Raw genomic sequence first — 15185 nt, 5'->3', positions numbered from 1 at the left:
GCATGGGGGTCGCTGGCTTAAGCGTGGGATCATAGCTATAACCTCATGGTCGCTGGCTTGAGCCCAAGGTCGCTGGCTTGAGCCCAAGGTCTCTGGCTTGTGCAAGGGGTCACTAGGTCTGCTATAGCCTCCCCCCCTCAAGGCATATATGAGAAAGCAATCAATGAACAACTAAGGAGCCCAAGGAAGAATTGATGTTTCTCATCTCTCTCCATTCCTACCTGTCTGTCCCTATCTGTCCCTCTCTCTGTCTCTCTGTCTCTGTCACCAAAAAAAAAACAAACAAAAAAATGGTCTTTAGGGCTGAGAACCGGTTGTTAAATTATTTGAATCCCACCACTGTCTCTAGTTCTCTTCCAGCTTTCCGTTCCCTTTTGTGATCCTTTCTAGACTTGTTTTTACTTGGCCTCGAACTCCCTTCCCAGCTCCTCCCTTAGCTGCCGGGCCGCTTCCCGCACTAGAGGGCGCTGCAGGCGGGCCCAGGGCAGCGTGCGGTGGGAGGAGCGGCAGAATCCGAGGAGTCTCCGGGAGGCGCGGTGATTGGCCGCGGTAGTGGCGGAAAGGGGCGTGGCCTGATGTGTTTGGGGGGAGAGAAACCGAGCTGCGCGGTGACATCACGCTGTCGGGGGCGGGGCCGGGCCGCGCAGCGTGTGACGCCGGGGCCCGCCGCGGAGCTGGGGATTAATGGGAAAAGTTTTGGCAGGAGCCGGAGGACCCTGCGGAGCCTGCGGGACGGCGGCGGTGGCGCGAGGCACGGCCAGGACAGGTCAGTCCAGGTCGGGGGAAGCGGCCGGCAAGCAGCGGAGGTCAACGGCCGGCCCGGGCTGAGGCGGCCAACAGAGTCGGGGCGCAAGGCCCGGGAGGAGAGTCGGGTGGGAAGAGCGGCAGGGGTCGGCGGACTCAGCCGGTGCCGCCTCCCAACGATCCGACCTGGGCCGGTCCGCGGGGGTCCGTTGCCGCCCTGGCGCTACCCCGCCGCCTCTTGGACCTTCACTGCCGCGTGAGCCCGAACTGCAGGCCTCCCCCACTCGACTCTGTGACCCCACTTGGGCCTCGTGGCTCCGTCTCCTCCCACTTCAGTATTGGGAGAGAACCCGGTCTCGGGCGCGGTGTGCTCCTCTCCCGTGGCCCACCCTTGCCTTTGACCTCTATCTTCATCTCTTCTCTGCTGTCCTCGAGTGCAGTGCCCTCTTGCCAGGGTCGCCTTGAGGATCTTCTCTGCCCCCCCTGGGTATCCTTGTCGCCTGCTTTCGTCCTTCCGTCCTTGCCGTCTCAGCCTTTGCTCTCTGTTCTCATCCCTAACCCCTCTTCCCCCCGGGGCCTGAGAGCCTTCTCGATATGAATGCTCCCCCATCATCTTCCTCGCGGTGTTACCAAGCTTTTCCAGCCCCGCGCCTCCCGATCCTGTTTACTTAAAGCCTCTCCGCCCCAGCCTGCCCGCGGGGGCCCTGTTTTAGCTCCTCTCTCTGATTTTCTTATTAGCCCGGTCACCTACTTCTCCTTCTCGCCCTGTGCTTTCAGCCTCAAGAAGAAGCATTACTCCACGTACTACTTACTGTGTTTTCCCCTTGACCTGCCGTGGATCTAGCGGTGGGGTGAGGGTGTTCTGCCCCTGACCCAGTAGGGAGCTGAATGAACGTCGGAGCTAAAGAGCAGGTTATGGCCTGTGTGGGAGAATTTGCTCCGCTGCTGTTGCATCAGAGATGATGTTTCGGATATGTAGACCATGCTTCTAATCTCAGCTTTAATACTTCTTTTTTATGGGTCTGTTGACTTCCAGGAACCCTTGGGAAGAGACTGGCCGCTTCGCTGGGCGTGCGCCAGGCGTAGCTGGAGGCCTCTTCCAGCCCTTTTCCCCTTCCAGGAAACAGGGCGCTGTGTCTTTCCACCCTGGGTGTACTGCACACACGGAACTGTCCCCCAGCCCGTCTCTGCCCTGACTCCCACCCTCTCTGTCCTGAGCCTCAATCCGGAGAGCGAAGGGAAGTCTCCAGAGAATATGCCCCAGGGAAGGCCTGTAGTGTGGCCCTCAACCCTTTTTTCCCCCTCTGTACTTGACTCCAGACAATTTTTTTTTTCCTGTTTGAGTTTTAAATAGATTACCGCTGGATAGCTCTAGGGCTGGCAGGCATCCGTCCCTTTTATTATTGGGGGTTTGAACCAGCTGCTGATTTTCCTTTGTGCCTCTGCTGTTGGCAGGTTCTCTAAGTTTCTCCTACTGTTTCCCTTGGGGACGTGTTTTCCTGTGGATCCAAGAGGGAAGTTGACACTCAAGTCCTATTTCCTTTGCCTAGGCTTTACATCCAATGTCAGGTCAATACCTGCTCGGACAGTTTGTGGGGCTGCATTGATTAGACTATGTCAGGAACTTAAGTTGCTTCTAGTCATAGAGATCATTCTCTGGAGCTAGAGCGGTGTTTTTTGTTGTTTTTTTGTGTGTGGCAGAGACAGAGTCAGAGAGAGGGACAGATAGAGACAGACAGGAAGGGAGAGAGATGAGAAAATCAGTTCTTCATTGCGGCTCCTTAGTTGTTCATTGATTGATTTCTCATATGTGCCTTGAAGGAGGGGCGGCGGCTACAGCAGAGGAAGTGATTCCTTGCTCGAGCCAATGACCTTGGGCTCAAGCTGGTGGGCTTTTGCTCAAACCAGATGAGCCTGCTCAAGCTGGAGACCTCGGGGTCTCGAACCTGGGTCCTCCACATCCCAGTCTGACGCTCTATCCACTGTGCCACCACCTGGTCAGGTTAGAGCGGTGTTTTTGACCACCTATCCGAGGACTGGTCTGCCAGCAATTTTGTGCGGGTTCGCAAAAGAGTTCACCACCCCGATGTTGTATGAAGATGATAAGACCCAATGATCTTAGTCAAATTTGTTTATGCTCAGGGTGACTTCTGCCTTACTGGTACCCAAAAATAATTCTATTTTCAGTGGTTTCCAAGTGTAAAAATGTTGAAAACTTCTGGGCTAGAGAGCCTACCACCTTGGTGGTGTGTCTGAGTGTTTAACCTTCTTGCCAGGCAGAAAGTTTTTTTCAGATGTCTTTAACATGGACTCCTTTATTTGGCGTTGGTTCCCTGGAGAGATTGTCAGGAAATAATATATCCTCTGTTTCTGCCCAGTCTGGTCTTGGAGGATTCAGAAGGTGTGACTCACTCTCACGTTTAGAAACGACGCCTGTTGTTTCACCTGGCTCTGGGTTTCTAGGTCTCTTTTGAGGATCGTGCACTCTGTCTTTGAGCCAGAATTGGACATATAATTGGTAACTTTCAGGAGCTTTGGTGGAGAGCCAACTGAACCAGCCAGACCAGACTTTAAAGTTTTGGACTCCTCTTGTGCACTGAACTTTTCTGTGAAAGGAATAGGGTCATGGATGGCTGAGACAGTCCCCTTTCCACGGACCCGCTGGGCCCCCTCCTAATAGCACTGGGGGGGGGGGGGATTGGGCAGAATGGACCGAAAGGGATCCCTTGTTCCTATGAAAAACATCTCCCTAGGGTTTTAATGGTCATTCTAATAAAGTTGAGTTTGTGTGTTTGGTGGTAATTTAGTCTTATCTCTGGTTCCAGAGTATTTTTCCTGACATGGAGCAGTTTGCGATTCTTCTGTCTTTGCCCACCTGTTCTGTGCGTCGAGGTGGTGGGTGAGAAGGGCTGGGGAAGAGGTCAAGTCCAGTGCTTGTGGAGCAGCTTGGCCACCAGCAGCCCTGGCTGGATAGCTTCTCTCTTTTTTTTCCAAGCGAATGTAGAGCGATGGGTAGCTTCTTGCAGTTAGTCCACTCGGTTGTTTTTTTTGTCTCTTTTTTTTTGTTTTTTGTTTTTTTTGAGAGAGACAGACAGGAAGGGAGAGAGATGAGAAGCATCAACTCATAGTTGTGGCAGCTTAGTTTGTTCATTGATTGCTTTCTCATATGTGCCTTGATGCGGGGGGGGGGGGGGTGCTCCAGCCAAGCCAGTGACCCTGGGGTCATGTCTATGAGCTTGTGGCTCAAGCCGGCAACTCCGCGCTCCAGCTGATGAGCCCACACAAGCCGGCAACCACGGGGTCTTAAACCTGGGTCCTCAGCATCGTAGGCGGACGTTCTATCCACTGCCTGGTCAGGCCAGTCTGTTTATTTCTATGTGGGTGGTCATGATTGCCAATTACCAAGTTTCCATTCATTGATTTTTACAGCCTGGGTCAGCCTGTCCCTCTTTTTCAAGGTGTGAGCAGTGAGGCCTCGGACATTATTCTACAGATGGTGTAGCCCATCACTTCCTTATTGATGCACCAAGTTTACTAAACAGCTCTTTTATCTGGCCGCCTTTCTCCCTGCCTCTCTGACAGTGCTTTCTTCCTTCTCTGGTGTGTGCCTCAGGCCACTCAGGAAGAACTGCCCTCACTCAGCCTGCCAACTCCACCTGCGGTCCCTTCCCCAGGACCCTGAGAGAGGGCAGTCCGTGTTGGGGGCTGGCCTGAGAGGCCAGGGGGCCCCTGCGTGGGGGTAGCCTGTCCTGGCTGCCCTGCGGGCGTCTCAGGGCCTGCGATGCTGGCCTGTCTGAGGACCGTGAGGACCGTGCAGCGTCTCTCTCGGGAGGTTGGACCTGTCACTTCTAAAGGCTTCGGCTCCATGCTCTCCTGAGGCTCCCCCTCCAGGGGTGTTCCCTGCCATCTGGAAATGCCAGGAGCCGCCCAGCAGTCCAGCATTGTCCGCGCTGGGGACAGTCTTCTTCTTCCCTGCACAGCGTGTCTCTGGACTCTGTCTGTCCTGCTGGGCCCTTGCGTGTGTCATGTCAGAAGCTCTGTATGTGATGCCCTTGGCTGTGCCATCTTGTCCCAGATGGCCCAGTGGCTGCTGCTTGTAGAGAGTTTGATGTCCCTGATCAGTTTTCTGTGCCTGTGGATCTGGGGGCAGGAGCTCCTCACAGCCGCTGAGTTCTGCGGGGTCAAGAGGAGAGCTGGGCACTTGCTTGCGTCTGGCAGGCTGGACGTGTCCCTGCGCATCAGGTTGCAGACATGTGGGTCTTCTTACTTGGTAGATAGTTCCTGGCCTTTGTCGGTCAGAGGCTGGCGCTTAGGGTGTGACTCCAGTCCTGTCTCCACGGGCCCCTGGTCAAAGCATCAGGCATGGCTCAGGGCATCTCCGCGTATGAACTGCTGCCCACGGGGGTATTGCTCCAGTTCCTTCTGCCCCACCCTGGTACAATCAGTGAAGCTGGTGTCTTCTTACTTGGAAATGAGCAGGCGACTTGACTTCCAGGATTGGGAAATACTTGCTGACTCCGGCTCAGGATAACAGCCTCTCAGGGTGTGTGAATGAGGAACAGAGGAGGAGCCAGCTCGCCTCAGGAGCTCTCCTTGAGCCCTGCGCCTTTAATAATAACATGCGCAAGCTGTTTTTCTGAGCCCTGTCAGCTAAAGCTGTTGGGTTTCTTTCTATTCTGCAGTGCTGCGTGGTGTTTTGGGCATGTACGTGATACTCACACAGTGGCTTCTGCTCACCAACAGATGAAGACAGATGCACCAAAGAGGTAATCCCGTCTCCTTGCCCGGGGTCTTTCACAACTGATGCACACGTCCCAGATCTAGAGCTCTGGAGTTCTGGTGTAGGACGCGCAGTCATTTCAGTGGGGGTGAGCCCCAGCCCAGGTGCCTGTCCTAGCATCTGGGACTCATCACTGGCCCATAGCAGGCACTTACTAAATAATTATTGAATGTCTATCATGTTTATAGCTTTTCGGGGGGGGGGGAGAAACATTGAGATTTTCACCTTTATACCCACTAAAACATAAGCCCCACAAAGGAAGGGACTTACTTTGTTTCCTATTGTGGCTAGTACCATGCCTGGCACAGAAGATGCTAAGTAAATATTTGTTGAATAAATAAATGTACATGCTTCCTTCTCTACCCATATGGTTGCCAGACCACAAAGATGGTGTTCATCGTTCTTTTTCATTTATGCAACGAACATTTTTTTTTTAATTTATTTTTTACAGAGACGGAGAGTGAGAGAGAGGGATAGACAGGGACAGACAGACAGGAACGAAGAGAGATGAGAAGCATCAATCATTAGTTTTTCATTGTGCGTTGCAACACCTTAGTTGTTCATTGATTGCTTTCTCATATGTGCCTTGATCACGGGCCTTCAGCAGACTGAGTAACCCCTTGCTCAAGCCAGCAACCTTGGGTTCAAGCTGATAGGCTTTTTGCTCAAACCAGATGAGCCCGCGCTCAAGCTGGCGACCTCAGGGTCTCGAACCTGGGTCCTCTGCATCCCAGTCCGACGCTCTTTCCACTGCGCCACCGCCTGGTCAGGCGCAACAAACATTTTTGACTGTCCACTATGTGCCAGTCACGATACTGGCACGTGGGGAACAGTGACAGTGGAGAAAGCAGAATCGGTCCCTGTCTCGTGCATCAGTCTGCTGGCAAAAGGGGGACCGGTCATTGGCACGAACCAGCGGCTAGTAATTCCAGGTCCTGGGAAGGGCGTGTAATTAAGAAAAAGAGGCTTAAAGAGAAAAAGGATGAGCTCGGGAGGTCTCTTTGCAATGCTAGAGATAGCTTTCAAAAAGCAAACCTGCACCCCCCTACCTGCTTTATTTATAGGGCAAAGTGAGGCTATTAGCAAATCAAAGAGATCATTAAAGCAAAGTCACATTTCCGAGGCATCCCAAGAATTCTACCAAGTTTAGAAAACCCCACCATATAGAACATCTTAACTTCACAAAACAAAGGATAAAAAGAAACTGCCTGCAGTCTTTCTGAGGGACATGGGGGGGGGGGTAGGATGAGTATAAACAATCCAGCACCACAGCTAACATGAAGGTGTGGGAAAAAAATAGCCTTTAGCAACTTCACAGAACAAGTGAGGTGGGGGGTTGGGCAGACTGCCAGCTTACTGCCAGTTCCCCACGCCTCTGTCCCCCCAAAATCTACACTGCAAAGGCCCTGTTGGCGTTTGGTCCCCAACAGGGCATGAAACAGACTCGTTTCTGCTGTGTCTGCCCGGGCAGCGGTCCTCCCGGGGTCTGGACAAGGCTCCGGGCCTCCCATTGCTGCCTCCCTGTTCTCAGGAGGCCTGGCTGGACTTGCAAACTCCAGACAGGGAGCCCCAGGGAATCTGATGTTCATTGTCCCAGCGATTTGGGAAGCTTGGGTGGGGGTCCACGCTGGGGGCCAGGAGAAACATGGGGATCCTGTCTGATTCGTTTTCATCTCTGAGTTTCGGTGGTTCCAATGACTGTTTATGGGCTTCACTTCCCTTTCTCTGCCTTGAACACCCTGTGCGTTTTCCTGTTGTCGCACAGTGCCGGGTGTCTGTCTGTGGGCTCAGGTTGTTTGTGGGCCTTGCAGGAAGGCCTCAGGCAGGAGCCCCTCCTGTTCTCAAACCCACACACCAAGTCCTTTCCTCCGAAGGAGACGTGAAGGAGGAAGAAGGGGAGTTGGGAGGCTTCTGTTCCCCGAGAGGGGATGAAGTATAAGTTCCCCTGAGCAGGAAGAGCTGCTGAGTTGAGTTGATTTTCTTTGTCATTTGTTTTTGCCACAGCTAGCCACAGTGGCAGCCGTGTGCACGTCGTGGGGCCAGTTGTCCAGTCGAGCCCTGAGCTACTTCCAGCTAGAAGTTCTCTCTCTCTCTCTCTCTCTTTTAGTTTCTCCTGGCAAAGGTGAGGCTATAGCTTTATCAGATTTTCCGGTGTGAATGAAAAAAACTGCGGGTTGCCATCCTAGTCTTTCCTCCTTGAGGCGCTTTTGTGGGCCTTGTGCTGTGACAGAGGTCTCACATATGGTCTGACGCCCCAGATGTGTGGCACCTAGCTGGGGAGAGGAGACATATGCACAGACAGGGTTTTGAGACATCAGCGACCTGGTGGGGACTAAGACCACACTGCTGTCCAAAGACCCTCACTGAGAGGGGCAAGTCCCCACTGGGAGTCGGCTTTGTCCCTGGAGAAGCTGGGTTCAGACGGCGCTTTGAACAGAAGTTGGTTTATTTTTTATTTTTTTTAAATTTTATTTATTTATTTATTTTATTTTATTTTTTGCATTTTTCTGAAGCTGGAAACAGGGAGAGACAGTCAGACAGACTCCCGCATGCGCCTGACTGGGATCCACCCGGCACGCCCACCAGGGGCGAAGCTCTGCCCACCAGGGGGCGATGCTCTGCCCATCCTGGGCGTTGCCATGTTGCGACCAGAGCCACTCTAGCGCCTGGGGCAGAGGCCAAGGAGCCATCCCCAGCGCCCGGGCCATCTTTGCTCCAATGGAGCCTTGGCTGCGGGAGGGGAAGAGAGAGACAGAGAGGAAGGCGCGGCGGAGGGGTGGAGAAGCAAATGGGCGCTTCTCCTGTGTGCCCTGGCCGGGAATCGAACCCGGGTCCTCCGCACGCTAGGCCGACGCTCTACCTATTTATTTATTTTAGAGAGGAGAGAGAGAGGGAGGGAGAGAGAAGGTGGGGAGAAGCAAGAAGCATTAACTCCCATATATGCCTTGACCAGGCAAGCCTAGGGTTTTGAACTGGCGACGTCAGTGTTCCAGGTTGTTTTATCCACTGCGCCACCACAGGTCAGGCCGGGAGTTGGTTTATTTTGAAGTCAACTTTAGACTGTTATAAAAAAGTGATTCTCAAAATTTCTGAGGGGCCTTGAAATTGAAAGCCTTTACACCCCTAAATATTATTAGGGGCCCCAAGAACTTTTGTTTACCATCAGAAATACCAGAGGAATTTTTAAGAATTAATTCATTTACCGTAATAATAAAAACCTGTGAAACTTATCATAGGTGAAAATTTTTTAATTTTTTTAGATTTTATTTATTCATTTTTATAGAGATAGAGAAGGGGGGAGGAGCAGGAAGCATCGACTCCCATTTGTGTCTTGACCAGGCAAGCCCAGGGTTTCGAATCTATGACCTCAATGTTCCAGGCTGAGGCTTTATTCACTGCGCCACCACAATTCAGGCAGTGACATTTTTAATGAAAATTAACTATTTTTCAGAACAAACAAGTTGTGAGGATTGACTTTGTTTTACATTTTTTTGCTAATCTCTTAATTTCTGGTCTCATAGGAGCTGAATTCTCATAACTGCTTCTATGTGCAGTCTCTAAAAATACATCGTATTTGAAGGATATGAACAAAATCCTGGTTTCACACAGATACCTCATTGAGAATGACAGGGTTATTCTATTGAATGATTTTGTATTTATTTTAGAGAGAGAGGCGGGGCCAGGGAGAGAGAGAAAGATTTATTTGTTGTTCCACTTATTTATGCATTTATTGGTTGAATTCTGTATGTGTTCTGACCGGGGATCAAATGCACAATCCTGGCATATTTGGACGTCATTCCAAACAACTGAGCCATCCGGCAAGGGCAAGAGGGTTATTTTAATGTGTTTCGCAGATAATTGTGGATGTTCTTTTTGATATGACACCAAAACTTGACAAGATATCTTCAAGGTTAGTTGGAATGTGGTGTCTAAAACCTCATCAACAAACTTTCCATTCTTTGTGACGTTAAAATTCATCTTGCACTTTGAATTAGATCTTTTACTTTGAATTGGTCATTAGTTCACTGAGTTATAGAGGTCTTCTAAATGTTGATGTCTCATTTTATAATATCAGTAAGTAATATTCATTAATATCCCCACTGAGCTCATCCCAAAAGTCTTGCAGTATTGGGGAGTTGTGGAACTCACAGTGGTGGCTACAGCTTTTCCGTAATTTGAATTACTCATGGAAATTGATTTGTATCATTGGTAATATACTGTCAAGTTTTTTTCTTTCTTTCTTCTTTTTTTTTTCTTCTGATTATAGTGAGAGAGAGGAAAGGGAACAGAGAGAAAAAGAGAGAGAGAGAGAGAGAGAAAGAGGAACAATGAGCTGTTCCTGTGTGTGCCCTGACTGGGAATCGAAACGGGCAATTTTACTCTGACACTCTTCACAGAGTGAACCGGCCAGGGCGGGTCTTTTTTTTTTTTTTTTTTTTTTTTTTTTTTTTTTTTTTTTTTTTGTGACAGACAAAGAGAGGGGCAGATAGAGACAGACAGACTGGAAGGGAGAGAGGTGAGAAGTATCCATTCGTTGTTGTGTGCCTTGACGGGGGTGGGGGGTTACAGCAGAACGAGTGACCCTTGCTCAAGCCAGTAACCTTGGGCTCAAGCTTGCAACCTTGGGCTTTAAGCCAGCAACTATTAGGCTCCAGGCAGCGACCATGGGGTTATGTGTATTATCCCACACTCAAGCCAGCGATCCCATGTTCAAGCTGGTGACCTCAGGGTTTTGAACCTGGGTCCTCTGTGTCTAAGCCTGATGCTCTATCCACTGCACCACCACCTGGTCAGTCAAGATTTTTTTCTTGAAGTGACTGTCACTTCATTTTCAAGGAAAAGTCTATTCATCTTTTCTTTCAAGTGAAAATTGTGTTTCATGAGAAAAATGGCTAGTTTAGCTTGCAACTCAATCACTAGTGCTTTTTTGTATAATTTCTGTTTTGGTACACAAGATATATATATATATATATATATTTTTATAGAGACACAGAGAAAGAGTCAGAGAGAGGGATAGATAGGGACAGACAGGAACACAGAGAGATGAGAAGCATCAATCATCAGTTTTTCGTTGCAACACCTTAGTTGTTCATTGATTGCTTTCTCATATGTGCCTTGACCGTGGGCCTTCAGCAGACCAAGTGACCCCTTGCTCAAGCCAGTGACCTTGGGTCCAAGCTGGTGAGCTTTGCTCAAACCAGATGAGCCCGCGTTCAAGCTGGCGACCTGGGGTCTCGAACCTGGGTCCTCTGCATCCCAGTCTGATGCTCTATCCACTGCACCACCGCCTGGTCAGGCAAGATAGATATTTCTTAAAGATTTTATTTATTGATATTTTTATGGGGGAGGGGAGCGAGAAGTATCAACTCATAGTTGCTTCGCCTTAGTTGGTCATTGCTTACTCGATGTATGTGCCTTGGCAAGCCCAGGGATTCGAACTGGTGACCTCAGCATTCCAGGTTGACACTCTCTCTATCCCTTGTGCTACCACAGGCCAGGCTGTTAACACGAGACATTTAGAAGGCTTGCACTGAAGGGTCAGGATTTGATGTTAGTTTTTGTTGGTTCATCTAAGACATTCTGAAGTAAAGTGGCACTTTGTTATCGTGAATGGCTCTGTGGGTTGAGCGGGCTCTGCTGGCAGTTCTCACTTGGTGGCTCACATCGTGGTAGTCAAATGGGGGCTGGAGCCGTGGCCATCTGAAGGCTCAGCTGGGCTGGCCGTCCACACTGACTCAGTCACATGGCTGGCACTGGACGCTGGCTGTGCACTGAGTGCCGGCAGGCGGCCTCGCCATGTGCCCTGGGCCTCTTACAGTGTGACAGCTGGACTCTGAGCAGGAACGTCCCAGTGTCCTGAGAGGTCCAGGCAGAGATGGCGAGGTTTCTCATAACCTTGCTGTTTACGCTTTAGAAGCCACACAGTGTCACTTTCTCTGTGTTTCCTTGACGTAGGACATGCTCAGGTTCAAGGAGGGGACTACAGAAGGGTGCGAATGCCAAGAGGCCTGGTTTAATGGGAGGGAGGGAGGGAGGGAGGGAGGGAGGCCTCCTTGGAGACCAGCATCCCTGTGTGAGGTCACCTGGCCCGGATCTGAACACCGCTAGGAGACAAGTGCGTCTTCTCTTGATTTCCATTCCTGGAAACCGTTGTTGGGAATTTCTAGGTTGATAGAGGCTGTTGAAAGCCAGATGAAGGAATTGGCACTATATGTTCTTTGGGCAGTGGAAGCCATTGATGGTTTTGAAGCAGGGCGCGATTGTGTTAATATTGCAATAATGTGGATTGACTGGAGACAGTATGGAGGTGGAGGGGTCAGGTAAAAGACCACTGCAGTAATTTAAATGTTAGGAAATTCTTCCTCAGGTTCACTGAGTTTTTCTGGTCGCTGTTAAAATGATTGCTTTTGATCTATCTGCCACACAGGTTAAGTACCCAAGGCATAGGCGGAGCAGCCCCTCTACCCCACCTTCGTTATTACTGGACGCTGACACGTGGGAGAGATATAAGGGCTCACAAAAATTAAGAGGCAACTAAATGTAGGTTTTATTGTCAAGGCACATTAAAAAATTAATCATAACTTATTTTGGAAAAAGCAGGAGGTACAGGACTTCATGTAACACCGCTAACAGTGTTTCGAATGCACTTCGGTTTCAGTGTCCTAGACCATTGGGAAGTGAGAAGGACAAGTTAGAGTGGTCGGGAGAGAGACAGAGAGAGGGAAAAGAAGAGGTCACGGGGGGAGAACAGCAAAAAGCATTTGGAGTTTTTTTGTTTGGTTGGTTTTTTTATGTGCCTTGACCGTGGACCTTCAGCAGACCGAGGAACCCCTTGCTTGAGCCAGGGACGTTGGGCTCAAGCTGGTGAGCTTTTGCTCAAACCAGATGAGCCCTCACTCAAGCTGGCGACCTTGGGGTCTCGAACCTGGGTCTTCTGCATCCCAGTCCGATGCTCTATCCACTGCGCCACCGCCTGGTCAGGCCAAAAAGCATTTGAGGAAGGACGAGATTGGAGGGACGACTTGAGACAGAGGTGGCTCCACATGGACTGTGTTACAGCTGGCACCTCCTGGGGCTTTCTGGGGCTCCCTGGGGCCCGGCCCCTGGGTTTGAGCACCTCCTGTCCTTGCTCACCCTTGCCTCCCTGTCTGTGAAGAGGCCACGGGGAGGGCTGGAGTGGCCCAGTGTCAGAGACCTGGGTGTGACTTAGCTCCTGAGAGCGGTGCTGTGCTTTAAAGAGTAGAGCGAGCCTCCGTGATTGCCGGTGCGGCCCCTTCCTGCAGAGCTCGGGGCTGAGGTGGCGGACCGGGAGTGATGCTTCCCTGAGCCGGTCCTCCCCGATGCACCGATGCTCGGCTGTGGCACAGCAGCCTGGCTGGGGGGGATGAGGGGGGTCTTCTCTGTGCATCTGCTGAACCGGGCGGTGCTCACGGTGCCTTGCGGCGCCCCTCCTTTTTCTTTCGAGCCCAGAATGTAAAGCCTCACTTCTGCCCCGTCGTGTCGTCATCTCGGGGGCTTCCCGAGACCATGGCCACATCTCCACAGCTAATAGTGACACAGCTTTGAAAGCGTCCTCTCGGGAGGAGGATATTGAAGGGAGAGGCTGCCAGTGTCATGGTAAAACCACGTCATGCTTAAGTTCCTTTCTCCATTATTAGGTTAAAATAGATTTTCATTGCTTTTGTTTGTAATCTGCTCTGTCTTTCTTTTTTTTTTCTAAGTGAGAGGAGGGAAGATAGGTAGACTTCGGCATGCGCCCCAACCGGGACCCACCTGGGAACCCCGGTCTGGGGCCCCATGCTCGAATCAACCAAGCTACCCTCAGTGCCCGGGGCCCACGCTAGAACCAGTTTAGCCACTGGCTACAGGAGGGGAAGGGGAAGGGGAAGAATAAGGGAGAGGAAGGGGGAGAGAGGCAGATGGTCACTTCTGCTGTGTGCCCTGACTGGGAATCGAACCCAGGACGTCCATACGCCAGCTCGACACTCTTTCCACTGAGCCAACTGGCCAGGGCTGCTCTAACTCTTGATCCTTATCTGATTCCTGCTTTTGGCACTTTCCTCATCCACGAGTTGTGACTCAGAGGCACAAGAGTTGTTGGCTGCCAATCTGATGGTAGTACAGGCCAAGTTCACTCTCCCAACAGCGGCATTGAGCAGGCAGGCCGCCCTGCGTGCACAGTAGTCTGTGGGCCCACCCTCCTCACAAACAGGCCGCCCTTGAATTTAACAGAACCCAGAGCGCTCATTATCCCTATTCCCAAATAAGCAAGCATGTGCCTCAACTTCCCTTAATCGCCTAAAACAGTGATCCCCAACCCCTGGGCCGCGGACCAGTACCAGTCTGTGGGCCATTTGGTACCAGTCCGCAGAGAAAGAATAAATAACTTACATTATTTCCGTTTTATTTATATTTAACTCTGAATGATGTTTTATTTTTAAAAAATGACCAGATTCCCTCTGTTACACCCGTCTAAGACTCACTCTTGATGCATGTCTCGGTCACATGATACATTTATCCATCCCACCCTAAAGGCCGGTCCGTGAAAATATTTTCTGACATTAAACAAGTCCGTGGCCCAAAAAAGGTTGGGGACCACTGGCCTAAAACATTTCCTTGCTCAGAACTCTTACTTGATTTTCTTTGCCTCCAGTTTCATTTCCTCCTGCACGGGGTTTCTCAGCCCCAGCTCTGTAGACATTTGGGGCTGGGTAATGCTTTGTTGCGTGCACTTTCTGTGTATTGTAGGATGTGTAGTAGCATCCACCCACTAGATGCCAGTATCCCCTAAAGCCCCAAAGAATGCCTCCAGACATTGCCACAGGCCCCCTGGGGACAAAATCACCTCTGGTCAAGAACCACTGCTCTGTCATTTCCCCACTAAATATATCTGGCTGGCTGGGTCCACTGGTGGCCTGTCAATAAAAGCTATAAGATAAGTGTATAGTTCTTACATTGGAAGGCTACCCTAGTCAGTCACCTCACCGAGGGTTTTGGAGGTGGAATGAAATCATTCACAACGAGCAGCGTGTTCCAGTTTCGTAGGGAACCACGTGACGTCTACACAACAGAGGGGCAGTGTCTGAGGTCTGATGCTGTGTCCTTGAGTGGTGGTGGTTCTCCGGGTCTTGTAGTGTCTGGCAGGAGCCCCCTTCCCACAGCTCCCAGTGGCGCCATGCAGAGCAGAGTTGGTAACGTGTGGCATGTGGATTGTCCTTTACCTGTCGGTTCCCGGTGTCCGACATTTCCAGCTGCTCTGGCGCCCTGATCACAGCAGTCTTCCTCTCCAAACCCAGAGGGGTGCTTGGAGCCCACCATCCCTGAGCTCAAGCTTGTTCGTGTGACCCAGACATTTTTTTTCAGCTTTTCTGCCTACAAAAGTCTTCCGGCCGGGCCAGTGAGCCTGAGGGGCTCCCCTTGACCCTCAGCTTGTGCACCCTGAGGGGAACTCCTGAGTGGTCCATCGGGGGCTTCAGGTCAGAGGAGAGAAGACTGCCCTCTCTTCTAAGGAGAGAGGCTTAAAACAAAACATACAGATTCTAAAGTTCTGGAGGTCAGAAGTCCAAAATTAGTTTCACCGGGCTGAGAGCAAGGTTGGCAAGGCCAGCAGCAGTGCGGCCAAATGAGGACCTGGCCTGGGGTGCTGCCAGGACCGCTGAGC

General features: G+C 51.0%; 1 protein-coding gene across 3 annotated transcripts in view; it reads left to right on the top strand.

Moving 5' to 3' along the window:
• The first annotated feature begins 628 nt into the window (after positions 1 to 628).
• Positions 629 to 15185, top strand: part of PPARD (peroxisome proliferator activated receptor delta) — a 92037-nt gene continuing 77480 nt past the window's right edge. For 2 of the 3 annotated variants that reach the window (XM_066359570.1, XM_066359566.1), the window contains exons 1-2: positions 629 to 766; positions 5427 to 5510. The gene's annotated coding sequence lies outside the window, so the exon portion shown is untranslated. The remainder of the gene's footprint in view (positions 767 to 5426; positions 5511 to 15185) is intronic. The other variant, XM_066359569.1, reaches the window with a different exon arrangement.

The sequence above is a fragment of the Saccopteryx leptura genome, chromosome 1, assembly GCF_036850995.1.
Source record: "Saccopteryx leptura isolate mSacLep1 chromosome 1, mSacLep1_pri_phased_curated, whole genome shotgun sequence".
In the NCBI taxonomy this organism is placed as follows: domain Eukaryota; kingdom Metazoa; phylum Chordata; class Mammalia; order Chiroptera; family Emballonuridae; genus Saccopteryx; species Saccopteryx leptura.
The sequence above is the reverse complement of the archived record's forward strand: the minus strand, read 5'-3'. Positions and strand labels throughout refer to the sequence as shown.